The sequence below is a fragment of the Bos taurus genome, chromosome 9, assembly GCF_002263795.3.
Source record: "Bos taurus isolate L1 Dominette 01449 registration number 42190680 breed Hereford chromosome 9, ARS-UCD2.0, whole genome shotgun sequence".
NCBI classification, from domain to species: Eukaryota; Metazoa; Chordata; class Mammalia; order Artiodactyla; family Bovidae; genus Bos; species Bos taurus.
Genome location: NC_037336.1, coordinates 80,520,911 through 80,535,495, shown reverse-complemented (window position 1 = coordinate 80,535,495; position 14,585 = coordinate 80,520,911). Strand labels below are relative to the sequence as shown.

The 14,585-nt window shown below is 38.2% G+C and overlaps 1 protein-coding gene across 4 annotated transcripts in view; it reads right to left on the bottom strand.

Moving 5' to 3' along the window:
* AIG1 (androgen induced 1) overlaps positions 1 to 14,585 on the bottom strand; it is a 269,595-nt gene that overhangs the window by 242,528 nt on the left and 12,482 nt on the right.

The window sequence follows — 14,585 nt, the reverse complement described above, 5'->3', positions numbered from 1 at the left end:
GAAAACACACAGAAGATGCAAATAAAAATTCACTTAATTCACAAGAACAATGTAACCTGGATTTTCACAACAGTGCAGTCCTGGGTGATGGTAATAATTACTGAAATAGAGAACAATGAGGTGAACACAGGTTTGGAAGGTGAAACCAGTCATTTTTTTTGAACATAGTTTGAAATGTATATTAATCCTCTAAGCAGACACACAAATCAGGCAGTTGGATATAAGAATAAGGTGCTCAGAAGAGACTGGGGCTCAAGATATAAATCTGGAAGATCATCAACAGAATATATTTAAAGTCACGATATTAGATGAGTTCCCCCAGGGAATGAATATGGACTAGACACAAAAGAGAATCTAGGGCTGATTTCTGCGGCATCTGAAATTGAAAGTTTAAGAAGAGAAAGAGAATTAAGAAAGGAAGACTGAGAAGAAAGAGTCAGAAATGAAGGTGGAAGGTCAGGAGAATGTACTTTCCCAGCAGCCAAGAGTTAAGAAATTGTCACCAGGAAGAGAAAGTGACTGGCTGGAACAAATGTTCTTGAGAGTTTAAGTTAACTGAAGACTCAGAATTATTATTGCTACTGTATTTGTCAATGAGGTGGTCCCTGGTGACCTTACTCAGAATGGAGTTGGTACAAGAAACAATGGCGAAGAGGAAGAGGAAACTGGAAGCACAGACAGTTCTTTCAGAGTTTTGCTGGAAATGGAACAAGAGACACAGGGTAGATAAAAGACCGAGATAAATTTTATTTGTTTTGTTTATGATAAGAGATAGCAAATGTTTGTAGATTGATGGAAATGAAGAAGCTGAAATGGAAAATTGAATAGAACAGGAAGGAGAGGAAATAATCTCAGTAATGGAATCCTCAAGTAGGCAAGAAGTTTTGGAGTCCAGGACACACATGGAAGAGTTGTTCTTAGAAGTCCAGGCAGTACATCCATCCTAATAGGAGGGAACACGGAGTACCGGTTCAGATGAAGGTGGATTGGCAGATCTGATGGTGGAAGAATGAAGAGGTTTCTTCTGGTTGCTTTGTTTTCCTAACTGAAACAAACAGTAAGTTCACCATGCTCTTTGGCCAGTATGAAGACTTCTCTGAGTGAGAGGATCAGAGAAAGGGTGCCCAAGATCTGAAGACAAAAGAACACAGGGGAAAGAGGTGCTGTGAGAACAGGAGAGTCAAATGATTAGGGAAATGCATTGTTAGGCAGTACTGAGAGCCCACAGGATATCTGTGGTCACACATATGAACGAAGACCATACAGCATACTTTCGTGAGTTACTTTGTGTTCAACTGCTCAGGGGCAAGAATGAGTACGTAGGTGGTTGAGTTTAATCAGAATTACAGATTTTCTAGGCGAACGAGACTGAAGGCAGAAAAGGATATAGTAGCTGATGGTTTGCAAGGGTGTGATTACAATGTTGAACCACAGAATCTATGCTAAAAAATGAGGAAAGGAGGGGGGCGTAAGGACTGGAAAAGATGCTACAGCAGAATGTCTCTGAGAAATTATCTTACTGCAAAGTAACAGAGCAATCCCAAATTCAGCAAAAAGCAAGGGATGTTACCTCCAATAGGCATTCCCCTAGAAAAAAAAAAGTCTCACTTTTCCTTTATAATTTAGATCTTCGGCAACAGTGCTGCTCCCCTTTCTAGTTATGCCTAAGGTCATTGATGGCAATTTTTTAAATATCAAATGAGGTCACATCATAAATGGCTCCCTGTGGCAAACAGAAATTGGCTCAAATGTGTTTATTACAGTCAAGAGTTTAACGTCTTTAACGTATGAAGAAATTTTAAATATTAGAAGGAAAATTCATTTAGAATGATAATTCTAGGTTGCCCTTCAGTAAAAATGTAAAGTAGGAATGAAGCAATTGTGAATGTGTTACATAGTATCTATGATATAGGGCTTTCCACATGACATAGTGGTAAAGAATCTGCCTGCCCATTCAGGAGACCTGAGTCAATTCCTGGATTGAGAAAATTCCCTGGAGAAGGAAATGGCAACCCACTCCAGTATTCTTGCCTGGGAAAATCCTATGGACGGAGGAGCCTGGCAAGCTGCAGTACATGGGGTTGCAGAGAATTGGACACGACTGAGCACACATGAACACGTGTAATAAACTTAATTTCTAACTTATATTTGATAGAGACCATGTCTAGATTGAAGGATATTCCTTTTTAAAGTTACTTTTTGAAGACAGGGAAGTCATTAAGAAAACTTCCAATCAATTATTATTATATAGTATTTGTTGACCATTATATAGTATTTATAGTGCTATGGTAGTATGCACAGAGGTGAAATCTTAGTCCAAGGAAATTTATATAGTGAGGCTTCAAGATTAAGTTTTACTTACAGACAAAACAAGGATCTTATCTTCTTTTTTGGTTTGTTTTTTAATTCATTTGAAATCAGAATTTAAGAGTAAAGAGAGGAGCAATCTGGACAACAGAGGTCTCTCATTTTAGGAGAAGGCAATGGCACCCCACTCCAGTACTTTTGCCTAGAGAATCCCATGGACGGAGGAGCCTGGTAGGCTGCAGTCCATGGGGTCGCTAGAGTCGGACACGACTGAGCGACTTCACTTTCACTTTTCACTTTCATGCATTGGAGAAGGAAATGGCAACCCACTCCAGTGTTCTTGCCTGGAGAATCCCAGGGACAGGCTGCCATCTATGGGGTCACACCGAGTCGGACACGACTAAAGCGACGCAGCAGCAGCAGCAGCAAGTAAGACTATACTTATTTGCCTTTGAAACTGACCAATGGAAAGCATTATAAAGACTTAGAAAAGGTGATTTAGCCAGTTTAGGTATATCAATTTACATTCATTCGCATAAACTGCAATGGAAGCAGCAAAACCAACACTGCTCAGTTTAGCACTTTCAGGAGCTAATTACAATTTGGATATACTTATTAATGTAGTCTCTCTGCTTGGAGTATTTGTCCAGATTAGCATGTTCAAACCCTGGTCAGGGAGCTAAGATTCCACATGCTTCATGGTCAAAAAACCAAAACATAAAACAGAAGCAATATTGTAAAATAATTCAGTAAAGATTTATAAATGGTCCACATCAAGCTCCCTGACCAGGGTTCGAACATCCACCCCAGGCACTGGAAGGTGAAGTCCTAACCACTGTGCCACCAAGGAAGTCCCTCTAATGCTACTTTCTGGATTAGAGTGTCAAGAACTAATCTGGACAAATACTTCCAAGCAGAGAGACTACTTTAATAAGTATATCCAAATTGTAATTAGCTCTTGCCATTAAAAAGAACTCATTTGAATCAGTTCTAATGAGGTGGATGAAACCGGAGCCTATTATACAGAGTGAAGTAAGCCAGAAAGAAAAACACCAATACAGTATACTAACGCATATATATGGAATTTAGAAAGATGGTAACGATAACCCTGTATGTCAGACAGCAAAAGAGACACAGATGTATAGAACAGTCTTTTGGACTCTGTGGGAGAAGGTGAAGGTGGGATGATTTGGGAGAATGGCACTGAAACATGTATAATATCATATGTGAAACGAATCACCAGTCCAGGTTCGATGCAGGATACAGGACGCTCGGGGCTGGTGCACTGGGATGACCCAAAGGGATGGTACGGGGAGGGAGGTGGGAGGGGATTCAGGATGGGGAACACTTGTACACCCGTGGTGGATTCATGTTGATGTATGGCAAAACCAATACAATATTGTAAAGTAATTAGCCTCCAATTAAAATAAATAAATTTATATTTAAAAAAAAAGAAAAATACATAATTCAGACTTCATTAACTCAGGCTAGATTACTGGCCAAGTCTCTCTTAGTGACATTTTAGCTTTTAACTATTCCACTGCTCCTTGCTACTTTAGAAAAACTAACAAATTTTTTAAACTTTAAAATTCATCATTTTCAAGGACAAATTTTATACTGTGCCTACTTCATTCCTGAATTTTACATTTTTAATTCCTCTCTCAAAGGCAGCAATAAATAGAATTTAAAAAACAAGAAGAGGTAAATAGGGGTAGGATTTTATGAAATCTGACATAACTGATAATAAATGTCAATTGCCAGAACTTGAAAAGATAACTTGGTTGAACATGAAATTTTACATCACATCATTTTCTCCTCAAAATTCTGTAGGTGTTTCCCTGTTACTTTCTTTAATCCGCAGTCTAAATGACAGACGCTAAGTTTAGATGACTCAGAGTATCGTAATATTTGCTCCATAGCAGGTAATTTGTTAAAAGTACTCTTTATATTTTATTTTGTTTTTCATGCATGGAGATTTACATGATAGTTAATAACTATCTTAAATCACAAACTTTGCCAGGATGAGTCCAGGTGTGTGTCATTTCTTACTTATTTCGCTTGAGAAATATGAACATTTCAATCCATATACTCAGACCTTTTTCCTCTCAGCTCTGGGAATTTTTTTTCTATTTTGCTTTATTATTTCTGTCCTAATTGCTGTGTTTTATTTTTCAGAAATAACAATTGTTATTGAATTTCCATTCTTTCCACCTTATAGCCTCATTTTCATTATTTTAGTTCCTTTTCCTTTTTCTTTTGAATTCTGAGAGAATTTCTTTAGCTTGTTCTTCACCACACTGATCTGATTTTCCACAATATCAATTTTGGTTTTTACTGGCCCTGCTGTAAATCTAATTTTGCCACTGCATTTTTAGAGTCTTGCAATTAATGTTCTGTCACCCACCTTCCTTTTCATTTCTGTTGTCTTTTCATTTCTCCATTCTCAACTTTCGATCTTGTACTCTGTTTCTTAGATACTATTCATTCTAATGAGTCTGAGGATTTTGAACAGTTTTATATTAACCACATTTTTGGTTTCCTAGCATAAAAAAACTTTATTAGCATGCTCCTCTTGTGAGTTTTTAGGATGATATTCTGTTTCCCTCATAGCTCAGTTAGTAAAGAATCCGCCTGCAATGCAGGAGACACCGGTTCGATTCCTGGGTCGCGAAGATCCCCTGGAGAAGGGATAGGATAGCCACTCCAGTATTCCTGGGCTTCCATTGCAGCTCAGCTGGTAATCTGCCTGCAACGCAGGAGACATGGGTTCAATCCCTGGGTTGGGAAGATCCCCTGGAGAAGGGAAAGGCTACCCTCTCCAGTATTCTGGCCTAGAGAATTCCAAGGGGTCCATGGGGTGGCAGAGACTGAGTGACTTTCACTTTCACTTCTGCTTCCCATGTTGCTGCTAAGTTGCTTCAGTCGTGTCCAACTCTGTGTGACCCCAGAGACGGCAGCCCACCAGGCTCCGATGTCCCTGGGATTCTCCAGGCAAGAACACTGGAGTGGGTTGCCATTTCCTTCTCCAGTTTCCCATGTTATGCAATAATTTTCAAGGGTTGTATATAAGTTGTTTCTCTATTTACTCAGCTTGGAACAACAACAAAAAGATTTATCTAAGACTAATATTTTTCCAACAGATAATATATGTAGATTAATCTGAGGGTCACTCTTTTTCTTCAGTGCTCCTCTAGTCCCAGAATTATGGTCAAATACAATCTATAATTATTATTGTATTGATCCAACCAGTCAATCTTAAAGGAAATCAGTCCTGAATATTCACTGGAAGGACTGATACTGAAACGCCAATACTTTGGCTACCTGATGTGAAGAACTGACTCATCAGAAAAGAACCTGATGCTGGGAAAGATTGAAGGTGGGAGGAGAAGGGGACAACAGAGGATGAGATGGTTGGATGGCATCACTGACTCGATGGATATGAGGCTGAGTAAGCTCCAGGAGTTGGTGATGGACCGGGAAGCCTGGTGTGCTGCAGTCCATGGGGTCGCAAAGAGTCTAACACGACTGAGCAACTGAACTGAACTGAATAATGTATATGTATAATTTTAGCTCAGTTCAGTAGTATTTTGTAAGCCTTCCAAGTAGTGAGCATTTGCCCATTGAGAAGGCATTTTGCTGCACTCATGGGTTGGTTCTCTATCACTTTGAAGTAGTGGAGTTCATGAAAAAGAAACTATAAATCCAAGAGCACACTACTGCTTATTAGTTGAAACCTATACCACTTGGTTTGTGTATATGAATTTCTCAGGATGCAATGCACTTCTGTTAGTCTTTCTCCTACTTCCTTCTTGCCTACTTATTTTCTGGGTTCTACAGACACCAGTTAGGCCTCACTTTGGCCACTTTTCAGATCCACACCACTGGAATAAAGAAGTCCTTCCAAGGTGCTTTCAAAACATTACAAACTGTATGCTTCTATTTCTATGACATTTTTGAAAGGGTAAAAATATAGTGATGGAGAAGGGAACAGTGGTTAGGAATTGGGGGAGGGTGGACTTCAAATAAATAGCATGATGGAGTTTATGGGACGATGGAAGTGTTCTGTATCTTGATCACAGTGGCAGGTACACAAATCTATGCATGTGTTAAAACAGAACTATATACACAAAAAATCAAATTTAGTGTATGTTAATTAAAAATAAAATAGAAAAAGTGAATAAAAAAAGAGAAATCTTTCCAGACACTTTTATCCCTGAATCAGAAACAGGAAAACAGCTTCAGTACTATCATCTTAGGTTTTACACCAGCAGATATGGAGGGCTATTGATTACATATTTGTAGATAATTTCACTAGCTTTCATGGGACTTACCCATTCAGATTGTGAAACCAGGCTGACTGTTAATTCTAAATTTTTTATATTATTATGAATTTTCATTATAGATACATATATATATATAATGAAAATTGAGGATGATATACATATCATCCTCAATTTTCTGATAAAGAAATGAGGTCACCAAACGTGGCTTCTCCAAGGAAAGACTCAGAGGCAGGACTAGGCTGCCGACCCAGGAGATTTTACTCGAGAGCCTGTGCACTTAATCACTGAATTCTCTATTCTTTCCAAATGCTAAATTAAACAATTAGTGACAGATTTTATTTGCTTGGGCTCCAAAATCACTGTGGAATTTTGGACTGCAGTGATGAAATTAAAAGACACTTGCTCCTTGGAAGGAAAGCTATGACAAACCTAGACAGCATATTAAAAACCAGAGACATCACTTTGCTGACAAAGGTCCATATAGTCAAAACTATTGTTTTCCCAGTAGTCATGTACAGGTGTGAGAGTTGGACCATAAAGAAGGCTGAGCACTGAAAAATGGATGCCTCTGAACTGTGGTGCTGGAGAAGGCTCTTAAGAGTCCCTTTGGAATGCAAGGAGTTCAAACCAATCAATCCCAAAGGAAATCAACTCTGAATATTCATTGGAAGGACTGTTGCTGAAGCTAAGGCTCCAGTACTTTGACCACCTGATGCAAAGAGCCGACTGACTGGAAAAGACCCTGATCCTGGGAAAGACTGAAGGCAAAAAAGAGAGGCAGAGGATGAGGTGGTTAGATAGCATCACTGACTCAACTGACATGAATTTGAGCAAACTCTGGGAGATGGTGAAGGACATAGGAGCCTGGTGTGCTGCAGTCCTTGGGGTCCCGAGGAGTCAGACACAACTTAGTGACTGAACAACAAGAAGAGAGCATTTATTAACTAACTGATATGTGCCAGGCATTGGGTTGTGCAACTAACAAACATTAATACATTTAATACTCACAACTCTATGTGATGGATACTATTATCATTCCCATTTAATAAATTAAAACCAACAGCAATAACAATGTTAGGCCTTAGAGATGGGAATAAATTTACCTAGAGTCAGATAACTGGCAGATGAAAAGGTTGGGATTCAAATTCAATCTGACTTCTAAACACAAGCACTCATCTCTTATGCTATAACACCTCTATTTAATAGGTATAATATGTTGCATATACTCCAGTAAATGTATAGTGTATTTTGCTAAGAAATTTCATATGTCAAGAATGATCATTTTCTATATTCAACTATAAATTAATACCTTCTGAGACAAAAATTTTCCTTCATTAAATACAAAAGGTTACATATTAACCAGAGACATCTGAATGCACTTGTGGTAGGGGGTTTAAATTCCATAATTTTTCCTATATGCACCCCGGTAGATAGCTGTGCACTGCATCAAGAGGCTTTCTTACCCTTTGACTTCCTGTAGTGTTTAACCGACAAGGAGTACTGGCAGAAAATCGGACAGAGAAAGAAAAAGAACCTTGGGATATCTGTTCTGTTTTGCAGGCTGGATGAGAAACAAAGGTCACTGCTCAGGCCTTGCAGTGGTAACCTACCCTTATTACTAGGCCACAAGTTTTGTGCTGTTTTGTGTGATTTCGCTATACCCTGTCCACCCTTGTAAACCATTCCTTCCCTAAATTCACTTAAATTACTCAGTTTAAGCATCCCATCTCTTTTCTCTGAAGGGCCTGGGCTGATACAGAAGTTATCTACTCTGGTATAGAACAATGCTTTAATATTCTAGAAGAGGATATTTTCCCATTCTATATGAATTCTTAATGTTCATGTAGGGCTTCCCTGTGGCTCAGATGGCAAAGAATCTCCTACAATGTAGAAGAGCCGAGTTTGATCCCTGGGTCAAGAAGATCCCCTGGAGAAGAGAATGGCAACGTACTCTAGTATTCTTGCTGGGAGAATTCCATGGACAGAGGAGCCTGATGAGCTACACAGTTCCTGGGGTTGCAAAGAGTCAGACAGGAATGTTTATATGTCTTTTTAGAAATAGCAACATGTGTAAGTGTAATTACAAAGAAAAAGATGGGTAATGCTACAGCAAACACACTTTCCCCGGACTCCTAATGTTGACTTTTCAATCTGAATCTAATAAATCATTCATGACTCAGCTAAATTACAATTTCAATGCAAGATGAATGGAATGCACAAGCAAACCCATGATTACAGTGTATAGAAAGCTATATTGCTCACTTCAGCCATGTCAATTCCATCCTAATTACCATGGAATCTTTAGGCATTTAAAGATTTGTATTTGCCTTAAGCATTTATGCTGCTGCTGCTGCTACTGCTAAGTAGCTTCAGTCATGTCCAACTCTGTGCAGCCCCACAGACGGCAGCCCACCAGGCTCTCCTGTCCCTGGGATTCTCCAGGCAAGAACACTGGAGTGGGTTGCCATATCCTTCTCCAATGCATGCAACTGAAAAGTGAAAGTGAAGTCGCTCAGTCGTGTCTGACCCTCAGCGACCCCATGGACTGCAGCCTACCAGGCTCCTCTGTCCATGGGATTTTCCAGGCAAGAGTACTGGAGTGGGGTGCCATTGCCTTCTCCGTTAAGCATTTATAAGCCCATACTAAATGTGTCTAATACCACTGGGTTTTATAAACAGTCAAAGACAATTAATCACTTATATTTATGAGATAATGTCATGAAATATTTGCAGAGCATCTCCTAGACAGGAAACTGTGGGGCTGAAGTACCTCCAATGATCACTGGCATTATCTTTCTATTCATAAAAAATGTGTGAGCATTAATAGAGAAACAAATACTCTAAAAATTGGAAAGACTATAAATTGATTGACCTAAAGTTAAGATACTCTTTTAAGGACTTTGAATATCAATTCTGCCTCTAAGAATTTATCCTAAGAAAATAATCACAGATGTATCTAAAGATTTACCTATCCATATATTCACTAAGACAATCAATAATATAAATTCCCATAGGAAGGAATATACAGTCATTAAAAATGATGTTATGGAAGAACGTATGCTGACAAGGAATTATTTACAAAATATTCTAGGTGGAAAACAGGTAATAAAATGATACATAAGCTGTTTTTGGTGTCAGCCAAGATGAAGAAAGCTGATTGCAGCCCAACATTCCCACTGACTACAACTAAAGCGACTCAGATCAGCCTCAGTCGTGTCTGACTCTTTGCAACCCCATGTATCACAGCACGCCAGGCCTCCCTGTCCATCACCAACTCCCGGAGTTCACTCAGACTCACGTCCATCGAGTCAGTGATGCCATCCAGCCATCTCATCCTCTGTCGTCCCCTTCTCCTCCTGCCCCCAATACCTCCCAGCGTGAGAGTCTTTTCCAATGAGTCAACTCTTCGCGTGAGGTGGCCAAAATACTGGAGTTTCAGCTTTAGCATCATTCCTTCCAAAGAAATGCCAGGGCTGATCTCCTTCAGAATGGACTGGTTGGACCTCCTTGCAGTCCAAGGGACTCTCAAGAGTCTTCTCCAATACCATAGTTCAAAAGCATCAATTCTTCGGCGCTCAGCTTTCTTCACAGTCCAACTCTCACATCCATACATGACCACAGGAAAAACCATAGCCTTGACTAGATGGACCTTTGTTGGCAAAGTAATACCTCTGTTTTGAATATGCTATCTAGGTTGGTCATAACTTTCCTTCCAAGGAGTAAGCGTCTTAATTTCATGGCTCCTAACAAAATACAAAAACAAACTACCTGAAGACTTTGAAAAGTACACATACCAGATATATCAGGAATTAGAGGGAAAACTTAAATAAAGATCCATAATGTGTCAGGCTCATGGAGCTTTACTGTCCTTTCTCACCTAGAATTGACTTGAGGGTAAGTTGAATCCTGGAATTATGCAGCAAGCACAGACAGCCAGAACTCCAGGAGAATCGCTTTTTTCCCAGCCAGAGGTCTGGGGAAATGACTCTTGTGTGCTGGAGACTGTGAATATTTTTTTTCACCTTTTATTTCACTCTCAGCTTTGCTCTGAACCCAGGCTCCAGATAGAGAGCTTCACTGTCAACAGCACAGGTACCTGAACCCCAAGAAAAGCCCATATTTCTAGCCAGAGGAACTGGGAAAAGACCTTCTTACAAAGGGCTCTCCTGCTGCTTGTCTATAAGAAAGTTCCAATTGTGTAGGCTGCACAACGGCGTGGGAGGCTAAAATTCTGAGAGGACTCCAGCCTTCTGACCAGAGGAACCAAGAAAAAGAGCATGTGAGAGTTGTAGAGCATGGGAGAAATCATGGAGAGAAGACAGACGAAAAGAAGCAATTCCTAAGCCTGTGTTATGAACTAACATAAGTCCTGGACCTGACCAGAACAAACCTAAAGAGGCTCAGCAGAGGTGTCAAGACATAAACTACCATAGAAACCATTACACTAGTTCTAGACTAACTCCTGAGTGGTATAAGCTCCAGTAAGATCCAAATATCCGGGCATAGTTTTTGAAATTTCAGCTGACATCAGAACCACTATGAGACAGAATATGAAGGCTGAACCTAAATTGATTGATTGCCTCCTAAACAATCAAACAGAAAACCATTTTCCAAAGGACATTAATCTGATCAACATTCAAGGAAAAAGACAATTAACAAATACTTATTCCAGGTTGGCAAAGATGTTGGAATTATCACGCAAGACCTTTAGAGCAGCTCTTCAACAATCCTGAATAAGGTAAAGGTGAACATTGTTTAAAAGAATAAAAGATAGAGATGCTTAATTGAGAAGTAGAAGCTATGAAGAAAAGAAGAAATTTTAGAGCTGAAAAAGACAAAAGCTGAAATTTAAAAGCTCACTGGATATTTTTAATAGCAGAATGTAGATAACAAACGAAATAGTCACTGAATTAGGAGATATATCAATAGAAATCAGAGAACCTAAAGAACAGAAAGGAAAAAAAGACTGGGGGAAAAAAAAATCCCAAGTCCTCAGAAATTTGTGGGACAATAATCAAAAGGTATGATCTTTATATCAATGGAATCTGAGAAGAGATAAAAGAGACAGATGGATGCAGAAAAAATATTTCAAGAAATAATCATTGTAAACTTTTCAAACTGGGTTAAAGACTGTAGATTCAAGAGGTTCAGTTCAGTTCAGTTCAGTCGTTCAGTCCTGTCCAACTCTCTGCGACCCCCATGAACCGCAGCACGCCAGGCCTCCCTGTCCATCACAAACTCCTGGAGTCCACCCAAACCCATGTCCACTGAATCGGTGATGCCATCCAACCATCTCATCCTCTGTCGTGCCTTTCTCCTCCTGCACTCAACCTTTCTCAGAATCAGGGTCTTTTCAAATGAGTCAACTCTTTGTGTGAGGTGGCCAATTTTGGAGTTTCAGCTTCAACAACAGTCCTTCCAATGAACACCCAGGACTGTTCTCCTTTACGATGGACTGGTTGGTTCTCCTTGCAGTCCAAGGGACTCTCAAGAGTCTTTTCCAACACCACAGTTCAAAAGCATCAATTCTTCGGCTCTCAGCTTTCTTTATAGTACAACTCTCACATCCATACATGACCACTGGAAAAACCATAGCCTTGACTAGATGGATCTTTGTTGGCAAAGTAATGTCTCTGCTTTTGAATATGCTGTCTAGGTTGGTCATAACTTTCCTTCCAAGGAGTAAGCGTCTTTTAATTTCATGGCTGCAGTCACCATCTGCAGTGATTTTGGAGCCCAGAAAAATAAAGTCAGCCACTGTTTCCCCATCTATTTGCCATGAAGTGATGGGACCGGATGCCATGATCTTTGTTTTCTGAATGTTGAGCTTTAAACCAACTTCTTCACTCTCCTCTTTCACTTTCATCAAGAGGCTCTTTAGCAAATTCTAATAGGGTAAACTCATAAAAACATGGCCAGACACATCATAATCAAACTGTTGAAAATTAAAGACAAAGGGAAAAAACTTCAAGCAAGCCAGCAGAAAATAACACATTACATTCAAGGGAGCAATGGTTTGGATGACTGCAGACTTCGCATCAGAAATCACGCCAGATGACAGTGGCACGAAATCTTTCAAGTGATAAAAAATTAAACAGAATTTTATGCCCAGTGAAAATATCTTTCAGGACTGAAAACAAAATTAGGAGGAACTCTCTGACTAAGGAAAACTAAAATATATAATTTGTTCCCAGTAGAACCAATATTAAGGAAATACTAAAAAAAAATTCTCAGGCTTACAGGAAATGATATCAGACAGAAATGTGGACACAAGGGCTGAAAGAAGAACAACAGAAATGGTAAATATCTGGGTCAATAAACAGACTATTTTACTCAACTAAGTTATTTAGAACGTTTGACTTGACAGCAAAACTTATAACACTGTCTGTGGATTTCTCAAGTTATGTGGGTGTACTTAATATGACAACTAAGTGGGGTGAGTGAAGCAATAAGGTTGGAATGTTTTAATTGAAATGGTAAACTATTCACTCTAGAGTATGTAAAGTAAGTTGTGTATTCAGTAATCCAAAGAACAGCAACTATAATAATACAAAGAGATGATCCAAATAGCCAATAGTGAAATTAAAATGAATATTAAAAAATAAACTAGTAGAAGGCAGGAAATGGGGAATGAGGGAACCAAAAAAAAGGTCAGAAAAAGAAAATAATAAATGGCAGATCTAAATCTAATCATTTCAATAATTAAATGTACGTGGTATCTACTAAAGTACAGAGATAATCAAATTAAATTTAAAAATAAGACTTAATATGTTGTCAACAAAACAATCCACTTTAAATATGTCACTATAGATAAAAAAGTAAAAGGATGAAAAATATACAATCCAACATTTATCAAAAGAAAATTGGAAAAGTTATGTTAGTATCAGGCAAAGCAAACTTTGGAACAAGAAAAATTATCAAGGAAAAAGAAGAATATTTATAACCATGAAACAAATAATTCATCAAAATATACAGCATTCCTAAATGTATATGTACTTAACAAAATATATGCCCCAAAATATGTGAAGTAAAACTGAAACAAGAAGTAGACAAACCCACAATTACACTCAGAGACTTCAGAGTTCCTCTCTCAGTTAATGAGAGAGTAGTCAAACAGAAAATCAGCAAGATGTAGGGGATCCGATCAACATTATTCACTAACTTAATGTAATTGACATTCAAGTGTACATGGAATATTTAACATGACAGTCCATATTCTAGGCCATAAAAACAAACAACAAATTTAAAAGAAGTGAAATTATGCAGAAAATGATTTCTGATCAGAATGAAATTAAACTACAAAAATGACAGAAACATATCTGAGATATAGCCAAAAATGTATAAATTAAACACCACATGTTTAAATAACCCATTGTAAAATAGAAAGACTCTGGTGAGGGCAACGGGTATACAGGAAACCTCCCTACATTTCCTCAATTTTGCTGTGAACCTAAAACTGCTCTAAAAAAATGAAGTCTTAATCATTTTTTGAATTTCAAAGGAAATATTAAAATATTTTAAAATGAATGACAATGAAAATAAAGTGTATTAAAATTTGTAAGACGAAACTAAAGCAGTATTAAATATTATAAAAGAACTCAATTTAATAAATAACCTGTTTCCACATTAGAAAACTAATAAAAGAAGAACCAATTAAACCCAAAACAAACAGCAAGGAGAAAGTAATAAAGTTTAAGAGCAGAAATAATGAAACTGAAAAAAAGAAAAACAACAGGATAAAGCCAATGAAACCAACAGCTGATCTCTGAAAAAATAAACAAAACTGAGAAGTCCTTAGCCATACTAATGAAGAAAAAAGATACAGATTCCCAATAACAGGAATAAACTTTGGTTATCACTACAGACCCTAAAGACAATGAAAGAAAAGGAGAGAATGTTGACATTAGATGAAACGGATCAATTCCCTGAAAGATATAAACTACCACATCTCAAAAGAAAAGAAATAACCTGAATAGTCCTATGTCTTGAAATCAA